A 20,285-nucleotide genomic window follows, 5' to 3' on the forward strand; every position below is an offset into this window, starting at 1 on the left:
TCTTCAAAGGGCCCTCAGGAGTAATATCGGTAGGAACCCCGCGAACACTGCCTTTCAGGCATGCGAGATGAGGAGGGACGAAAGCACGAACCGCGATGCTAGTGAATCTCGTGCAGTTAAGCAAATCATTAAGGCACTGAACATTAGAAGACTTACCTAGAATGCCTGCCTTGCCAAAACGCCTCACCTCCGAGGTGTCAACCAAGTGCTCGGTAATACTGCGCAGCTCCTCATGGAACCTTTCTGATTCGGTCAGCCGAATGGAACCGCCATCCCTGGAAACGAGCGCCACAGGTAAGGTACTGACTCCGTTCCGAAGAAAACACTCCAGGGGCACCGACTCAGTGGGACGGCTAGGCGACCAAGGCGAGCCCTGGCCGGGACCGGAGACCGTCATTGACGGTCCCTGAAAAAAAAAATCCATAGAAGAAACAAAGCCCTACGAGCAGTTAAAATGTGGCCAATCCCTTTTCGGATACGAGACAAAAGGCAGAACAGTGGCCGGAACCACAGAATCGCGAGAGCACGTCCGACAGCGACGGCGTTCTGTCTGCTGCAAATGATCCTGGCGTTCTCAGGACTGTGAGAGTGCGCTCTTCATTCATTGCCTTTATGTTGGCTTTCTCTTCCTTTTCTAAAGCTGCATATTTGTTTGCGAGCACCAGCCTGAATTGGCGCTGAGCCGTGCTCCCTCAAGGGCTGCAGAAGATAGCGCCAACCTTTCCCTTTCCCTCAAGAACCACTTACCACCACCAGCCTGAATTGGTCTGCTTTTACCTTTACTGCCTCTAAGTTGGCCTGTTTTCTCTTGACTAATTTCACTCTTTCTCTCTTCAAATTGAGAGAAATCCTAGACCTCACTAACCTATGGTCACTACGCTTTACCTTACCTAACACTTCTATAGTATATATATATATATATATATATATATATACATCCTGCACCATGCTTGGATCTCTCTTCAAATTGAGAGAAATCCTAGACCTCACTAACCTATGGTCACTGCGCTTTACCTTACCTAACACTTCTATAGTATATATATATATATATATATATATATATATATATATATACATCTGCACCATGCTTGGATCGGCAGAGAGTATGAAATCTATTTCATTCCTTGTTTCTCCATTCGGGCTTTTCCAGGTCTACTTCCTGTTGCTGCACTTCCTGAAGAAAGTGTTTATTATTCGGAGCCTATTCCTTTCCGCGAATTCTACAAACATCTCTCCTCTTTCATTTCTATAATCGATGACGTAGTTGCCAATTGCTTGCTCACCATCCTGCTTATTTCCACTTTTGGACTGAAGTTGCCCATGACTACAGTATACTGAGTTTCCACTTTTATCATTTCCAATTCAACATCTTTATAAAACAGTTCTATTTCTTCATCATCGTGACTAGAGGTTGGGGCATAGCTTGTACTACCTTCATTTTGTACCTCGTATTCAGCTTTATTGCGATGGCTGCTACCCTCTGATTAATGCTGTAGAATTCATCAATGTTGCCCGCTATGTTCTTATGTACTAGAAATCATACTCCGGATTCTCTCATCTGGAAGACCTCTGTAGCAGAGGACGTGGCCGTTAGTCAGCACTGTGTAAGCCTCACCAGTTCTAATCTCACTAAGGCCAATAATGCCGGATAATTCTTCAAATAGTCCTGCTAAGCTAGCCTCACTCGAGGGTTGCGCGTGTTGAACGTTGCCAGGTTCAGTTTCCATTAGCGGCCTGTCCGGACCCAGAGATTCTTAGCACCCTCTGCCGCGTAGCAGGTCTGACCGCCACCTTGGTCAGGTGCTCCGCAGTCACTGGAGACGAAGGGCCATGGGTTAGTTGTCGGAGTGGTGAGGGAGGTAGTGGCAGAATACTGCACCAGGGAGGCCAATTCCTGTTCTGCTCAGGGAGTGACTTTGATGAAGATGGGGCATGTGCATGTTGCAGCAAGATCCCGAGGCCACTCAGCACAACGTAATAGAATGCGAAGGGATACCAGGGTTACCAGCGAGAACCGCAGGTAACGTACAACTTCCAGAAGCGCTTGGGTTTCAAGTGGAAGGAAACATCAACCGATCAACCGTAGAGATAAGCAAGACATGGTTAGAGCATTGGTGAAAAAAAACAGGGAAAGATTCATGCGACCTGATCTCTTAAAATCAGAGGTAGCGGTACAAGGTAGATTTTGAAAAAAATAAATAAAAAGATTAATTAGTGCTATAGCAAAATGCTAGATAAAGAACATGCATAGTATACATAAATAAATCAAGCAGGCTAGGTGACTATTTCTCACCACCCCGTTTCAAAGGAGATGTCATTAAATCATCATCATCATCGTAACAAATGGCACGATTTGATCCTAAATGATGATGATGATGATGATTTAATGGCATTCCCTTTGAAACGGGATGGTGACAGTCACCTAGCCTGCTTGATTTATTCATGTATACTGTACATGTTCTTTATCTAGCATTTTTATACCTCTCATTAATCTTCTTTTATTTTCTGAAACCTTCCTAGTTGCCAATAAATCATCATCATCACCATCATTAGCATTGAATCGAGCTACTTGTCATAACAAGCTGGCTAGATGACTATGTAACCGCCGTGTTTCAAAGGGGATGCCAATAAAAATCACCATCATCATCATTAGCACCGTATGAGTAAACCTTAGGTAGCGGTACAAGGTAGATTTGAGGAAGAAAAGGAAGATTATGCAGATGAATTTCTTTTAGATAAGAAATTAGAGAAGTTAGAGAGATTACAGAATTGAGAGAACAGATACCACTTGGATAGGTAGTGGAACAAGGTAAATAGAGGAGGCTTAAAGAAAAAAAAGAACATTAGGAGATGGATACAAAACAGATACGCGCACAATTTACACTGCATATGCATTCGTGGTGCGTAAAGCCATAATTATCCAATTGATTCACGTTTATATGATTCGTGCTTGTATTTTTATATGTTTAGTACTTGCAGTTGACATTTTCACTCAATTTACTAGGGAGTCCTATCGAGACGCTCCTCCAGCTTAAGCTGTGACTGCGCTGCGTGTGCCGCACAGGCTTGTGATTATCATCATCATCAGCCTATATTTATGTCCACTGCAGGACGAAGGCCTCTATCTCCAATTACCCGTCTTGCACTACTGATTCCAACTAGCACCTGCAAATTTCCTAACTTCATCACCCCACCTAGTTTTGCACTGTCCTCGACTGCGCTTCCCTCCCTTCTCTTGGTATCAATTCTGTAACTCTAATAGACCACCGGTTACCGGTCCTACGCATTACATGGCCGGCCCAGCTCCGTTTTTTCTCTTAATGTCGCTTACAATATCGGCTATCCCAGTTTACTCACTGATCTACACCGCTCTCTTCCTGTCTCTTAACGTTAGGCCTTATATTTTATTGCGATAGCAATTACATGGACACTCAAAGCGGATTTCTGCCGTCGGCGTCGCCGTCGCCGCGAGGTTCCGTATGACGTCAACAGCAATGAAATCGTAGTCGCACGCCGTATGGTGTATGTGCGAGTTAAAGCGCGTGAGGGACGCGCGCTGTCACGGGGAGCGAACGCACAGCGAAGAGAAAACGCGCGTTCGGCGCCGTGCTCCCTGAAGGCGTGCAGAATTAAGCATCTCTCTCCTCCTTTAGAATCCCCATATATATATATATATATATAGAGAGAGAGAGAGAAAGCAAACGCGACTTCTTCCGTCGCGCGAAAGGCCGTGGGGGGGTGGGAGGAAGGGAGGAGGGGAGGCGACGTTTAGCGGCGGCAGCAAATGCGTAATTATATAAAAACATTGCGACGCGAGAAGGTGGTAAATACTTCTGACGCTGCTCGACTATTGTCCCGTTCTGATTTCGTCGAAAACCTCTGAGCCACCCCCAGAGGCATCGGCAACAGTCACCAACGCCGCGCGCGTTCGGAGCGAATGCGGGCAAAACGCCGAATGCGTCGATAACAGTTGTGTGCGTTGCTGGTGCTGCTCCATGTCCAAGTTTATACAGCTGATAAAACTACTATTCTTCGTATAGCTCTCTCCTAATTTACTATCGCAATTGATGCTCCGCCTTTCGAGTGAAACTGCGACGTTTTCGTTCAATCGCTCTTTGTGCGAGGGCTTAACTTGTTCTCGAGCTTCTTTGTTCACCTTCAAGTTTCTGCGCCAAATGTTAGCACCGGTAGAGCGCAATGATTGTACAGTTTTGTTTTCAACGACAGTGGTAAGCTCCCACTGCGTATTTGACAATGTATGCCGTATGCACTCCCATCAAATATTGATCATGATCAGGGTCGCTTGTGGCTAATTGACCTAGATAAACGCACTACTTTGCAGACTCAAGAGGCTGACGGCCGATACTGATATATTGCTCTCCTGCGAGGCTATTCAGCATAGTCAGGGTAGCTGTTACGTAGTCAGGGTAGCCAATAAAGCGAGATAATATGCAGTCTGTTCACCTTAATCTACTCTATTTGTTTGTATTGTAAGGGGGTTTATTTACAAGCAGAGGCTACGTAACAGCCTTGACCCAACAGCGTCGGTCACTGTCTCGCGCTCTCCGGGCGGCTAGGCTTCGTCATCCTCTCTCAATGGCTGCGGACTCTCTTCCCCACTACATTGGCTCCGGCGACGAAGAGGAGCCATCCTGGCGCCTCAAGGTGAGGCAAGCACCAGAGGGTCGTAGTAGGGCTTTAAGCGGCCCACGTGGACTGTTTCACGACCACGGCAGCGTCTGTCGGTGGGAGGTGTCACAGGCTCGACGACGTAGTTCACCGGCGATGTGCATTCAACGATCCGGTAGGGACCGTGATACTTCGCTGCAAACTTGCGGGAGAGACCAGGGGTGGGGCACGGAATTGAAAGCCACACGAACGAGCCAACAGGGAAGGTAGGGGTAGGTTCAGCCGGGTCAAGGCGCTCTTTTGAAGGCCTTGTGTCATGGATGTAAAGGAGCGTGCGAGTTGGCGGCACTCTTCGGCACATTGAGCAAGTTCTGAGACTGGGCGGTATTCGGATGCATCCGGGTGGTACGGAAGTATAGTATCCAGTGTAGAAGATGGCTCACGTCCGTATAGTAAAAAGAAAGGCGAAAATCCAGTAGTGGCTTGCGTGGCTGTGTTGTATGCATATGTCACAAAAGCAAGCACCAAGTCCCAATTAGAATGGTCGGAGGCTATGTACATGGAGAGCATATCACCAAGTGTTCGGTTAAAGCGCTCCGTCAAGCCATTAGTCTGCGGATAATAACTTGTAGTAGTGCGATGAATGATATTGCACTCACCGAGAAGCTCTTGGACGACTTGAGAAAAAAACACACGCCCTCGGTCACTAAGCAGCTCGCGTGGCGCACCATGGCGAAGAACGTAGCGGCGCAAGACGAACAAGGCAACATCACGAGCTGAAGCTGTTGCAAGAGCGGCGGTTTCGACATATCGAGTAAGATGGGCGACAGCCACAATAATCCACCGATTGCCCGCAGGGGTGGAAGGAAGGGGTCCATACAGGTCTATGCCGATTCTATCAAACGGGCGAGCGGGACACGGCAAAGGTTGTAATGGGCAGGGTGTGTGACAAGTTGTTTTCCAGCGTTGACACTCAATGCAGGAACGAATGTACTTGCGGACGTATGTGTACATTCCACGCCAGTAGAATCGCTGGCGAAGTCTATCATACGTTTTCAAAACGCCAGCATGCGCGTTTTGTGGGTCTGCGTGAAAATGCGTGCACAGATCGGAGCGCAAATGGCGAGGTATAACAAGAAGCCACTTTTTACCATCGGGCTGGTAGTTGCGGCGGTACAACATGGCGTCCCGGAGCGCATAATGAGGTACTTGACAGCGAAGGGCACGAGAGAGCTGTGGGGCTGGTGTCGTCGAAGCCATAGAGAGAACGTCGATCAGCGAGGCGATACAGGGATCCTTGCGCTGTTCTGAAGGCATGTTAGTGATAGTGATGTCTGCGCAGGAACTTGCGGAAAGGGAAACAGGCGCGCCGTCAGAACGCAGAGGCGACCGGAAAAGTGCGTCGGCGTCGGCGTGCTTGCGTCCTGAGCGGTAAATGACGCGAATATCGAATACTTGTAAACGAAGCGCCCAGCGTCCAAGTCGACCCGACGGATCCTTCAGTGATGCCAGCCAACAGAGCGAACGATGATCGCTGACGACATGAAACGAATACAAGTAAGGGCGAAATTTCTGCAACGCCCAAACAATTGCCAAACATTCCTTCTCGTTAACCGAGTACTTGCGCTCTGCCTTGGTAAGGGCACGACTCGCATAGGCAACAACGTACTCACAGAAGCCCGGCTTACGTTGGGCAAGGACAGCGCCAAGGCCGATCCCACTAGCATCCGTGTGTACCTCGGCCGGAGCGGTAGGTTCGAAGTGACGTAGGATGGGCGGTGAAGTCAAGAGACGACGTAATGTTGCGAAAGCCTCATCACATGCCGGCGACCAACCAGACAGATAGCTATCGCTGGTGAGCAGCTTCGTCAGTGGTGCTATTATAGAAGTGAAGTTCTGCACAAAGCGGCGAAAGTATGAGCATAGACCAAGGAAGCTGCGAAGCGCTTTCACGGTGGTAGGCATCGGGAATTCAGCAACAGCACGAAGTTTCTGCGGATCGGGAAGGACGCCGTCCTTAGAGACTACGTGGCCCAGGATGGTGAGTTTGCGAGCTCCGAATCGGCACTTCAGGGGAGAAAACGACGACGTCATCGAGGTAGCACAGGCACGTCTTCCATTTCAACCCACGCAAGACACTGTCCATCATCCTTTAGAATGTGGCTGGGGCATTACATAGGCCGAAGGGCATAACGTTGAATTCGTACAGTCCATCGGGAGTTACGAAGGCAGTTTTCGGGTGATCGGCCCAGCTAGCACAAAAGAGATATAATCATTCTTATTCATGGATATTTCGCCTTGACCGTCAAAAATCTAGATTGAAGAAGTCAACATCGAGAAGGATTCAATTTGGATGGAAAAATCTTTCTATAAGGCGGATTTTAGAAGACGTTTAAAATCGCTTGTTCTAGCGGCCTACAATTATTGATTTTTTGTTGTTGTTTTCTTCCGCTTTTTGGCGGGAAAAACGGACATTGGTTTTTGTTTTTGCTTCGCCCTGTTAGAAGAGAGTGCAATCAACCCTGGTGCGGGTGTTTGCATTGTGGTGAGTGAGCACTGAAGGGGCAGCTGCTTGCTCTTTATGCTCATAATGAAGTCCACAATAAAGAAGAAAAGTTACGCTGACCTTTCAGACCGTCAGAAGAGGCGTAGAGTTAATGACGAACCGATAACTGCCAGTCCTGTTGCCACGAGTACCGTCCAATAAGTATCATGGTAGGTTAATGAAAGTAGTAACCATGCTTCTAGTGAAGTATCCTCGCCACATGAGGATGCTCAATCCGAGGACAGTTTTCACGAAAGTGACCTTGCCTTGAAAGGAGAAAATGCAGAAGCACACACGCAAGACATTTCTAGATAATATTTTGTTCCACAAAACGACCCTCCTATGAGCGCGGGCATCGAAAATGGAGGTTCTTCGGACTATGCATCATCATCTGCAGAAAATCAGGCAAGTCTTTGTCCACGTAAATGTGTGGAATTTCAAGGATGGCTATGATGGGTTACAAGTCACCGAATTCCGCTTGTCCCAGTTTCTGAACTTCTCCGGAAACTAAGCACCACTTTCGACGTTGATTTTGTCATCGACGCGAGGACATTGTTGAACAGTCCTCGATACACTTCAACGCGATCTGTCCCTCCTGGCGAATATTGCCATTTTTCTGTGAAGGAAAATTTAGAACGCATGATTGCTGTGTTCCTGAGTGGCTGTCGAGGGTAGATCCCTTGACAACGCTCAGAGAATGTTTAATGACAATGTCAGCCAAGTTGGACTGACGGTTCAAACTGTAAAATGTTTTGATATTGTTTGTCGCAGTTTTCGTTTTGCCTGTTTGGTTAACCTGTTTTACTTTGACCGAAAGGAAGAAAAAGACACCGTAGTCTAGTTGCTAGAGAACCGGCTGCTGTGACGCACGGCAGAAGTTCGATTCCATTATAGGTTGCACATCACTTGTTTGTATTATAAAGCGAGTTAGGAACCTACCTACCTACCGCAAAGTGCCAAGAATGATGCATTAAAAAGTTCGACTTTTGTTATTTCAAATTATCTTTGTAAGGTGGCGCTAGTATTATGGTAGCAGCCGCATTTTGTATTTTCTTAGTTAAATTAGCTAGCATTTCTGTGCTTCAGGTACCGAGTACGAAGCCACACTGAGTATTTTTCTGCATTGCAGCAGCGTGTGTCGCAAGAGGATGCAGCGGCGTGACGTGTCATAGCGGCTACCTGACAAAGCGAGGAGTGGCGCGACGGCTCATCGGCGTCATCGCTTGCGCCGACGCAGTCTGAGCAGCCAAGCGGACTGCGCTCTCCGCGCAGCTTCCCTCCAGATTGCGTAACTTTTGAACCCGCCGTTACATTGACCGTTATTTTTGTCAGGACCAGCCGTTAAGTTCCTGACCCGTATTCGTTCATGAACTGCGGAGCGCCAGACTGCCTTCCACATCTTCTTTGCTCACGTAAGTAGTCACGGCCACTTTGACACCTGTCGTGTTTAATTATTTACGGTTTTCAGGCGGGAGTTTTAGGTGGAAGTTTTAGGCGGTAATGAAGTTTTTCAATGAAAGCGCCTTGATTTTAACTGCAATCTCTAATATTGTTTAAGAGGCATGTTTACGTCTGCGTACGTTTCTTTTATTGTATGCGTATTCAGGTTTGCCAAAGCTGTCTAAAATTACCTCTGCGACGTTTCGTTGACCATTGATCGTTAGGAAGACGATGACATTCCCGTTTGGCGCAGAATGATTAGACGTGCTACGATCTTCGCGTAGCCACAGCGTTCTTCCGTCAACGCTCTTGTGCGAGATCACTCGTGTGTTTTTCCGAGCGTGAAAGGTGCCCGCGAATACACGCAAAACTGCCGAACGACTGGCCGCTCGAGGCAGTTTGCGTGTATTGGCAGGCACCTTTCACACTTGTAAAAACACTTTATGTAGCTCATATTGAGAAACAGAAAGCGGTATCAGGAGTTTCTCATGTTGCTTTACAATCTTCTCATTGACACTTTTGATCTAACTATAGTAATTGAGAAGTTATTTATTAGTTAGAACTAATTATCTAAATAGGCGGAATGCATAAAATAATCTGAGTATCTGCAACATTACCTTGGTTCTGTCCTGGTACGTGGCACTTGCATATTTTTAATGTTTGGCTAAAGTTAAATGAAACACCCTGCATGTAGTGCACTGTTGCCTTGTTTTTTGTAACATAATCCTGACAGTGTAGCTATTTACAGCATCTTTTTTTAGGATACCTAACATTTTTTGGCTTCAGTCATGCAACAAATAAATTTTGAGGTCGCACTGGCGTTTTCTTTTTGCAAGTCTGTGCAGTAACAAAATTCTGTTAAAAAAAGAAAAATTCCAATATACAGTTGTAATAGGCACTGCTGTTACATTATAAACATAGATATTCCGAGTTTATCAGCATAACAATAAAAAGTGTTTTTGTAACTTACTATGCAGGCACATACCTACGTGCAAGAGAGAAGGCGCGTGAGGGTGAAGACACCGATCATGTACCCTCTACAGGTGCCAAATGGGCAGACGAAAACGCCGCCGCCCAAAGGGCCACCACGAAACTCCTGAACTCCAAGAACCCAGGTAACTGTTATTTCATATTAAAGTCGTACGAATTAAATTTTCAGCGTGATACATATACAGTCGTATCTCGATAATTCGAACTCGAAGGAGCCCGAAAGTTTGTTCTAATTAAAGGAAAGACTTATTTCTGAAGTATTCGTGCACCACAGCACGACGTACGAATGGAGTCGTTAGATATCACGGCGCGCAAGCAGATGGCGAGTAGGGGCCACGAGACTGCCCACGTCGAGCAACGCGCTCGCAGAAAACGATGCTGTAGGGAGCGGGCGGCGCCAGCACGGCGGCGCCGGGCGCGCGGACACGTCAAAGGTGAGGGAGGAGGGCGTCAGGGAAGCGGATTTGGCTGAGCAGAGGTGACCCCGTCGCTTCGGTGGCTCCCCTCACTCTCCCTCTCAACTCCCTCGTAGCTCCCCCACCTTCGACTGTCTCCGTGCGCGCCCGCCGCCGGCCTGGCGCCAGCTTAACCCTCTCCCTTTCTTTTCCTGCCGTTGAAGCGAGCGTTGGCCGGTTGTGAGCAGTTTCGTTGGCGGGACTGGGCCTCCGTCGTAGCTCCTCTGCGTCGCAACCGCAGCGTTGAGACATCGACTCGAACACGCGTGTTACGGCGCGACGACGTAACGGCGACCATGCCATTTAAGAGAGAGAAATTTACGCCGCGGTTCTTTTTCTTTTATTGCGATAGAAATTATATGGGCACTCCAAGCGCATTTTTGCCGCCGTCGTCGTCGCCGTGATAATCCGTATAAAGTGCAACGGCGATGAAATCGTCGCCGCGCGCCATGTGTGGGTTTTAGTGTGTGGGCTCATTTCCGTGTAAGCAATAAATTGCATATGCAAGCACTCTAGATCATAATTGATATATAAACTGCACGAGCTTAACCTTTAACCCATTGCGTAACTATAATTATGTCGCCAAGGTCAAAGTTAGTAAAACTGGGTGGAAAATTACGGCTTATGTTCCCACCTTGTGTGTGGATGACTCACTGTTTTTGTAAAAAAAATTCTTTACAAGTGCTTGGCAATGTTATTGTGTGGAGGTTTTCAAACAGGCAAGTCATAGGCGTGCAACATTTTAATGGTTTAATTACAGCAACTGAAGTTCTTACTGTATATGCTTGAAGCAGCCGTTCTGCAAATAGTCGCTGTTACTTAAGGTTGCACTCGTCTGCTGTCTTTTATTTTTTAAGGAATCGCAATATATTTGCTCAATTTGAAGTATGCGATGTGTTTGATAAACTGGTGTTTAGGTATATGCTCACCCCTGCGTCATTTCTGAGTTGGCTATGTCATCTGTGGCAAATAAAATTGCGGTGGTGTAACAATGCTGTCACACTGAAGCTGTGCCTTTGCAGAGCCACACTTACCTCTTTTCTCGTACAACATTATCAGAAATGCATTATCTATTCCTTTCTTTGAATGCTAATTGGCACCTACTTCGCACGTGTTTAGGAGGCTGCTGTCATCTACCAGTCGCCAACTAGTCAAGACAACAGCCTCCTGAAAGCTAGCAAAATAGCCGACACTTACACTGGTTGGCGATTGTACATGCAACACCTTCAGTTAGATGTAAAGTATGTCTTCAAGGCAACAGAAGGGAATTTCACTTGTGATCGGTTAATGTTACAACCATGTTAATAAAGGTGGAATGCTCGAAAACTGTGTGCTTGGACCAATATATTGTAGTGCTGCCCATTGCCAAGATATATTGCAGTGCTTATTGCCAATGCATTGAAAAACTATACGTTCACTAAGAAAAGTGTGCTTCAATTAATATACGTTTTACACATGCCTAATGTTTTTGCAGTAAGAAGACCTGCTGAATTAAGGAGCTACAGCCCAGCAGCCTGTTCGAAACCAGGTTTATCAAGGTCGATACCTGTAATGGACGTTACCCGGAGGCACTCATATTTAATGTTGATTGCTAGCTTGTCTAGTCGTGTTTACTTTTTGCAATAAAAAATGTTATTGCTGTATGTGTTTCGTGTATTGCACAAGCGCAAACCTGCATGCCGCTGGCCGGCGAAACGCCGCAGGGGCATGGGGAGAGGGAAGAAAAGGGAGACGAGGGGGGCGCTAGAGGGGAGGGTGAAAAAAAAACGGATGTCAAAATCCTGATTGTAGCAGGATTCAATCTGTATTTTTTAAATGCTTCTAATGGTCTTACAAAATCCCATTTCAAGACAGGATTTTTCGAAACTACTTTAAGCAGGATTCTAGAACTTATTGCAATAGTCATATCCGCCGGACATTAGCAACGATATACGACCGTTTATCACCTTCTAAACGGACTGCACGGATTTTTTAGTGCGTCTTTCAGACGTTCATTTAGTCTTGGCGAATCGGTATGGAAGCAGTTTTCTATCGCTTTTGTGCTAGCTGGGGGATGGTGCCATAGGGACCTGTCAATAACCAGACCGTAAGTCTAGTGATGAAAAGAATTCGGCTCCTTGCAAGCAGTCGAGGGCATCATCGATGCGTGGCAGGGGATACACATCTTTTCGCGTAACTTTCTTCAGTCGGCGGTAGTCGACGCAGAAGCGGATTGAGCCGTCTTTTTTCTTCACAAGAACAACAGGCGACGACCAGGGACTGCAGGACGGCTGAATGATGCCGCGCTGGAGCATGTCGTCGACTTGTTCGGCGATCACATGATGCTCAGCAGGGGATACGCGGTAAGGGCGCTGGCACAGAGGCGCGTGTGAGCCGGTGTCAATCGGATGGAGAACAGTATGCGTGCGGCCTAATAACGTCTTCTGGCAATCAAACGAGCCTCGAAACTGGTGGAGGAGTGCAAGAAGTTTCTCGCGGTGCATCACTGCAAGTTCGTCGTCGATGGCGGAGCCGAACATACTTAAAGGCGCTCGATCGGCGTACTAGCAGAAGGTGTCAAGGCACTAAGGTGCAAGTTGTCCACGTCGTCAAGGCAGAAGATAGAGGATACGTCGAACGCCTGAATTGTGCCGATACACTCTCCACGGAGTAAGGTCGAGGGAACCGGCAACGGATTCGTACCAAATAAGGATATGGCACAGTTGGTCATGTCGAGAACGGCAAAAGGCAACGTGAGATTCTTGCGGTGTTGAACGGTCTCGGAGGGGGAAAAGAGAACTGCAGACTCACGAACAGCGGCACAGGACACGGGGACAAGGACTGTACTACTGGGTGGTATGTTCGTATCCTCAGCGACAAACAACTTTTCCATTGTAGGTGCAGACGACGCGGAACACAACGCAGAGAACGCCACCTCGGCACGAGCACAGTCAATAACAGCATGATGGCGAGAAAGAAAATCCCAACCAAGGATGACATCATGCGAACAGGCTGGTAGCACAAGAAACTCAATGGGGTGAACAACATCTTGAATTATGACGCGGGCTGTGCAGGCGGCTAACGGCTGAATATGGTGTGCGGTGGCGGTACGGAGGGATAATCCCGTTGACGTCGTCGTAACCTTCCGAAGCAAGCGGCAAAGTTTTCCATCAATCACTGAAACGGCAGCACCAGTGTCTACAAGCGCAAGAGTACGAAAGCCATCCACAAGAACGTCAATGAGGTTCGCAGGAGAAATTCGAGGACTTGAATTTTTCGACGACGACGCAGTTCGTGCCTCGGGAACTGCGACATTTAGTTTTCCGCGTCAGAAGGGCAGGGTCGACGCCGCACAGGTGACAGAGAGTGACGTCGGGGGGATGGAGATCGGCGGGTAGCTGAGGCATGCGCTTGGGTGAAGAGGATTGTTGTAGCTGCGCTGTGCCGTCAAAGCGCCCAGGATCGTAAGCAGACGGTCGCATGACATCTATAGGAACAGGAGGGTGGTGGCGACAGAAGCGTGCCAAATGTCCTGCATATCCGCAAGAATAACAGATAGGGCGATTGTCCGCAGTACGCCATGGATTTGTGGGGACTGGTCGGCTGAACGGAACTGGTGGGAGCCGAACGGGTGCCGACGCGGAATAGGTCGGTTGACGAGGCGGCCCGGCAGCGACGACTTGCGCATATGACAAGGGCGCAGGCTACGGAGGTAGCGGACGAGCGAAAGGCAAAGCGTCAGTGACCTCTTCCTGGATAACTTGGCGTATGACTGGGGCCAGCTGTTGCGCCTGTGCTGGTTCGGGCGTGCTCGATAAAATAGAGAGTTGTCTGGCGACCTCCTCATGCACGAACTGCTTAATCTGAATCAACAGTGCATTCTGGTCCCCCAGAGTCAAGGCCGCGATCGAGTCGTTCTGTTCCAGAGGGCGTCGAGTTTGGGCGCGTTGCTTACTCAATTAGTCGAAACTCTGGCACAAGCTGACAACATCTGCGACGGTTTGGGGGTCTTTGGCCAATAACATTTGAAACGCGTCATCGGCTATTCCTTTCAGGATTTGCTTGATCTTATCCCACTCGTGCATCGACGGATTGATACGCTTACACATGTCGACGACGTCTTCAATATAACTGGTGAAGTTCTCACCGGGTTGTTGAGTGAGTTCACGAAGTCGCTGTTCTGCGTGGAGCTTGCGTACTGCGGGGCGGCCGAAGATTTCCGAAAAAGTGGTCTTGAATGAGGCCCAGTTATGAATCTCCGCTTCGTGATTGCGGAACCAGAGACTGGCGACGACAGTCGAGTAAAATATGACATTGGTTAGCCTAGTCGCATCGTCTCATTTATTGACTGCGCTCACCCTCTGGTAAGTTGCCAACCAGTCCTCGACGTCTTGGTCGTCAGTCCCGCTGAATATCGGCGGGTGACGCTGATGCAGCACGCTGGGACAGACGGTGGGTTGAGTCTGAGAAGGACCTTGGGTGGTGGTTTCTTCAGCCATCGCTGGCGCTGGAGGCAGGGTACGGCTGCGTAGTTCCAGGTTGGGAGACTAGGAGATACCCAGCACCTTTCCGCCAAACTGTAAGGGGGTTTATTTACAAGCAGGGGCTACGTAACAGCCTTGGCCCAAGAGCGTCGGTCACTGTCTCGCGCTCTCCGGGCGGCTGGGCTTCGTCAACCTCTCTCAATGGATGCGGACTCTCTTCCCCACTACAATATACAAAGTTTCTCCTGCAGTCATGAATGCGCATGCGTTCAGTGCTTTCACTGTTCATAAATGTAACGTGTGTCTCTTTCATTACACATCGTTGCAGTCAGCACCCGTCCTCTCATGTCTTTCTGTGTCCTCGTCTTAAAAAGTAGCACTGGATTACTTTCGTAAGAAACAATTCATCACCAACTATCTCCCCAAAGCGTTTTGTTAAACATATCAGAGCCCCGTAATCTCCGGGCATCAGCCGCTAGGCGCAGCAAGTACCTTTAAAGGTAAGAAGGTAAGGTTAGGCTAAAACTATCGGTTGTCTAGTTGTCTCTGCAATATAAACGCCGAAAGAATAAAATTTTGTAGTATTTCTTCAGCACCACACTGATGCACACTTTCATGGCTGTGTCTTTTCTTCTCAGATTACGGTGCTCAACCTTGGGGCAGATTTAATATGACATTGCTGATGCTGCTGATCGTGTTTTCTACGTGGAAGACCAGACTTATGACAGCATGTAAGTGATCTATTTCTGTATACAATAGAGGTAATGACGCTCTAATAAATATTTTCTTAATACGTGGCAATAACCTAAAGCCGAAATGAGATAATGGAGGTTTTTCATATGCGCCGTCTACTTTAAATTACCTCAGTTCGCACTATTGCTTTTGTAAGTAAATTCTTGAGGATACTAAATGTCGTTGGCCAATTACTGGCTAATAATTATAGCACTGAACTTTGTATGAACGATTGTAAGCGTTAACGTTGTTTGCCGCAGCCATCTGAGAAAGCAAAAAAAAAGCTTTTACGCTTAAATTACTTCATAACTCGTGCCAAGGCAAAGTAGGCATGTAAAGAAAGAAATGCGATGATGACTAACGTATAATACATTTCAAAGATGCAGTGCAGAGAAAAACATGCCGCAAATTTTCATTTAGGGATGATGCATTTTCTTATTTTTATTTCTTTAATATAGCCTTCACACCCATTTGTTTCGTAATCAAATAATTATGCCTTTTATCACGCACTAAGTTAGTACAATTTATATTTGAATTTTGTTTTAATACTACATACGCAGCTTTAACGATTATTAGAAATAAGCAAGTAAACATCTAAAACAACGAGATCAACCGGAGCTGAACAACGGACGTTTCTAAAAGCCACGTCATGTAAAGGTGCCTTCACTTCATCTGCAAGGCAAGTTCACGTGTCGAAACTTAGGATCAGGGACATTTCTGGTTGGGCCAATATCTATAATAGACATATGTATATTTCATTGTAATATTTTTATCTCTCCAACATAAAGCAGTACGAAGTCTAGGGGGAGGTAAATGGCGAAAAGGGGAGCTGCGTCTCACCCTGATCACCCATACTCTCTGACATGTGCAGAAAAAGTGCTTTCTCTCTCTATCTACCAACATCTCTCCTTTAGCGGTCCTACAGTCGATGCCGTAGTTGCCAATTGCTTGTTCACCAGCCTGCTACCCTCCAGCATTTTGCATTGAAGTCGCCCATGAGTATACAGTATACTGAGTTTGCGCCTTTCTCATTGCTAATTCAACACCTTCGTAAATCTGATCTATTCCTTCCTCATCGTGAATGGAGGTTGGAGCGTAGGCTTGTACTACCTTCATTCTATACCTCCTATTCAGCTTGATTACGATGACTGTTACTCTCTCATTAATGCTGTAGAATTCATCAATGTTACCCGCTATGTCCTTATAAATTAGAATTCCTACTCTGTATTCCCTCTTACCAAGAAGACCTGTGTAGCAGAGGACGTGGTCGTTAGTCAGCACCGTATAAGCCTCACCAGTTCTTCTAACCTCGCTAAGTATAGTAATATCCCATCCAGGCAATGCCCGATAATTCCTCAAACAGCCCTGCTAAGCTAGCCTCACTCGACAGCGTGCGCGTGTTTAACGTTGCCTTTTTCGGATTACAGTGGCGGCCTGTCTAGAACAAGAAATTCGTAGGACGCTCTGCCACGTCGCAGGTCTCACCGTCACCTTGGTCAGATGCTCCACAGCCGCTGGGGACTGAGGGCCATGGAATAATTACAGGAGTCATGAGGGAGGTAGTGGGCGAATACTGCACCAGGATGCCAATTCCTGTTCTGGTGGGGGAGTGCCTTTGTTGAAGTTTAGTGGGCCTTCGTAATTTGGTTGCACCTGGACTAGTATAGACCCACTAGCTCTCGGCAATTTTTTTTTCTTTTTGCCGGTGTCAGGCACCACTCCATGCCTTGAAGATGTGGTAGACTGGAAGATGATTCGAACTTACGACCTTGAGATTAGAGGCCCGGTGTTGTTCTTCTCCTCCACGCCACCACCTTCCAAGTTAGATCCATCGTAGTGCAATTTGCATCACCTCATCATAAAGTTCAAATGGACGATTTTGATGACTGCTGGTTCTGCGGCGACTATAGAACACTAAACGCAAGGACCCTCAACGACGGATATTCTATTCCGCATAACCAGGACCCAAACCTTACTTTCTCTGCTGACACCATTTCTTTTTTAGAAGATCGACCTCATTATAGCATTCCATCAGTTCTCTATTGAGCCAGCTGACGTTCCAATGACAGCCTTTACTGCACCGTTCAGTCTCTTATGTACATCACAAATCGTTCTAGTTTTATGAATGTGGCGCAGACTTTTCAACGGACAATCCCTGAGGTTACCCTCAGGGATTGTCCCTGTTTAGCATTCAATAAATATAGCAACACACCTTATTTCCTCCGTCGAAACTAGTTATGTATGAAGCGTGTACTGTACCGGGACTCCTCGATCGCACTTACCTAAGAACAATAGCACCATCTTGCACCACTGCCGCGAAGCCTGCACGTGGCCTCCGAAATGCGTGGCCCACCGCTGCGTGTGAACGCTTAGAAACGTGCCATGAGGCTGACAAGCTTCTCTTTGATGCCTCTTTCTTTACATACGTACCGTGTCGTAGCGATGCCAGTAAGTCCGCTCGTGGCCTCTGATCTGGGAAGCGTAGCGCTCTGGTGCCGCGAACGCTGAGAAATGTTCCATCGCTTGCCGTACAATCTGCGGCACATACTCAGTGACGCAAGTTGGTGAGAGGTTCATTGAAGAGTGCCACTTATCCTGATGGCAAACCTCGCTAAAGCGTTGGCCTGAAACACGTTCACTCAAATGTGGCACATACCCGGTGTTTCTGTGGCGCAACCTGCTCAAGCGTTGGGCTGCTGTCCTTTAGAGAAACAAGGTGTATTGTGCCCTTGATGGGGTAAAAGGAGGCCAGAAGGATGGAGACACCCCCTCCCACGCCCTCCCTTAGACGGCGGCCAGTCCTTGTAGTCTAGCGGCGTTCGCGGCCGTCCAGATAACCCAGAGCTGATCCTTCGGGTCACTGCTGAGCAGCATAGTGTCCCACTGGCTAGTTCGCATCAAATACATTCATTGAAGAGCGACACACGCCTACTGGCACATAACCAGTAACCCAAGTTGGCATCAAATATGTTTATTGAAGACCAAGATAGACCGTGTGGCACATAACCAGTACTGCAACCCTCCGCCGCCCCGCATACACTGTAACCCATGTGTGATGCAGGTTCCTTTCTTTAATGGGTCTGATGGGTCTAATGGGCTTTGTCCTCAATCGGGTTCTCGGAGGCTTCGCCTCAGAGAACCCGATCGAGGACAAAGCCGTTTGTGAAAAAAAAGTCACAGACTGCGCGGCATGCGAAGCAGAGCCACAGCGCAAGCTGGTGAAGTGGCTCACTAGTAGCTCCAATTTGGGCACCACGCACATCAGGGTATTCGCGGCAGTCTGTTCGCCTCGTTTTGACGAGAACGATCTGAACTGTCCGTCCGGCGTCGACGGCGAGCTGCGGATGGGTAATGCTCTCGCTTTTCCTTTCTTTACTTGTCAACCCTATCTCAAATTTGTCGTTTCTCTCTCGCCTTCAACTATCGGCGGCGCGGCTGGCGCGGCCCGCACTCGTCGTCGGCCGTGCAGATAACGGCCAAAACGGCAGCAATTTTTTTCTGGCATTATGCGGTCAGTTTTGCGGTTTTCGCCTTCCGCGCTAGCAGTGTGGTTCGTGTAGTATCTTACCGTTGCACGTTTGTCGGCTTTTTCCCGCAATGTCTCGCAGCTGTCGCTGTTCGTGTGGTTCAATGGTGTGCGAACACATCAAGACGAAGTGAGCCATGCGTCGTGAAATTCTACCGCATTCCTAAAGGCAACAGGTGAGCACTGGGCAGTTTACTTCCCGGTTTTTATTTTTGATAGTAATTGTGCGCAGTCGTACATGGATGTCTGGTGGTGAGGCAGCACCTAGCTGATTTCAAAACACCACAACGATGCAGTAATCGTTATGTCAACAAGCAGCGAACAAAAAGCTTCTGATAAATATAGTACCACCTGTGCGTATCACAAGGAACACGTGTGTGGGTGTGCGCTTTGCACTTATTTCTAGCTAATTGGTCGTCATCGTTTAAAAATGCGTTTCTGAGAATTAAGGTTGACATATCACAACTAGTACTCTGCCGCGACGCGAAACGAGCTCAGTTTTGTATGTGCAACTGCGATGTTATAATTTTATGGTCTTGACTGTTCTTCAGGAAGGAAGCGTTTTTAACCTACGCTGAAAGGATGGACCTAATGGGTTTGCCCAGAGACAAGGTCAACAACCGCAGAATATGCTCGGCGCACTTCACGGAGGTGGATTTTATGACGAGCGAGAAGCAGGCCATGAGAAGCTATTCTGCGCATTGGCCATTAGAGCAATTACAATAAATGCTTTTTACATGTGCGTGCATGAACACCATCCGCGTTTTGTTCCATTCTATAGCGTGTTGCACTGTCTGCTCCAATTCTGGTTTTCTCAAACGAACACAATAAAGTCAGTCGAAAGAACTGTGGGGTTGTAAGTGGAATAATTGTTTAATACAATTTGGGCACATGCTTGCTTGATTGTAATAATGAACCTGATCCATGCGTGAAAATGCAAAAAGAATCCACTGCGCACAAGCACGCAGCACGAATGCATGAATGGCACGGCCGGACAGGAGAGGAGCGCGAAGCGCGCGCCATAGAGTAACATACGGATTACAAGAGTGGCCACTCCAGCCTAAAAGCGGCCGAGCTAAGCAGCTTCATGCCGCCCGCTAGAGGGCAACACATCACTCCCTGTCTCTGAAGGAACGCGCGTACTAGTTATCGACTGTAGTAACTTTTCTATAGTGCACTATACGTCTACTTGTCTATGTGGCTGTAGACGTAGACGTTATCAACGGGATCAGCCGGCCGTGAGCGGTGGAGGATAAGACTACCACAACGCATCGCTACAAAATATCGGCCATGGTGTGATCAGGCAAGGTGACGCTACAAAAGATGTGCGATAACGTCTGCGTGGTCTTTGCTGGATTCGTCTGCCAGAACGTCTGTCTGCTTGGCTGCTGCTTGGTAAGAAGACCTTTATTACGTTCTTTTTTCCCTTCATTACTTTGCAAATTGCTTATGTATTTGTAACTTCAGCCGTAAGTTGACATTTGTCACATTGTGCTGTTCAGCGC

At 47.6% G+C, this 20,285-nt stretch overlaps 1 long non-coding RNA gene across 1 annotated transcript; it reads left to right on the forward strand.

The window, feature by feature from the left end:
- The first annotated feature begins 8,500 nt into the window (after window positions 1-8,500).
- Window positions 8,501-11,668, forward strand: LOC125945635 (uncharacterized). The gene is made up of 3 exons (XR_007467100.1): window positions 8,501-8,586; window positions 9,592-9,729; window positions 11,534-11,668. It is a non-coding gene; the product is annotated as an uncharacterized LOC125945635 (long non-coding RNA).
- Window positions 11,669-20,285: the final 8,617 nt, after the last annotated feature.

Source organism: Dermacentor silvarum, chromosome 5 (genome assembly GCF_013339745.2).
Source record: "Dermacentor silvarum isolate Dsil-2018 chromosome 5, BIME_Dsil_1.4, whole genome shotgun sequence".
NCBI lineage: Eukaryota > Metazoa > Arthropoda > Arachnida > Ixodida > Ixodidae > Dermacentor > Dermacentor silvarum.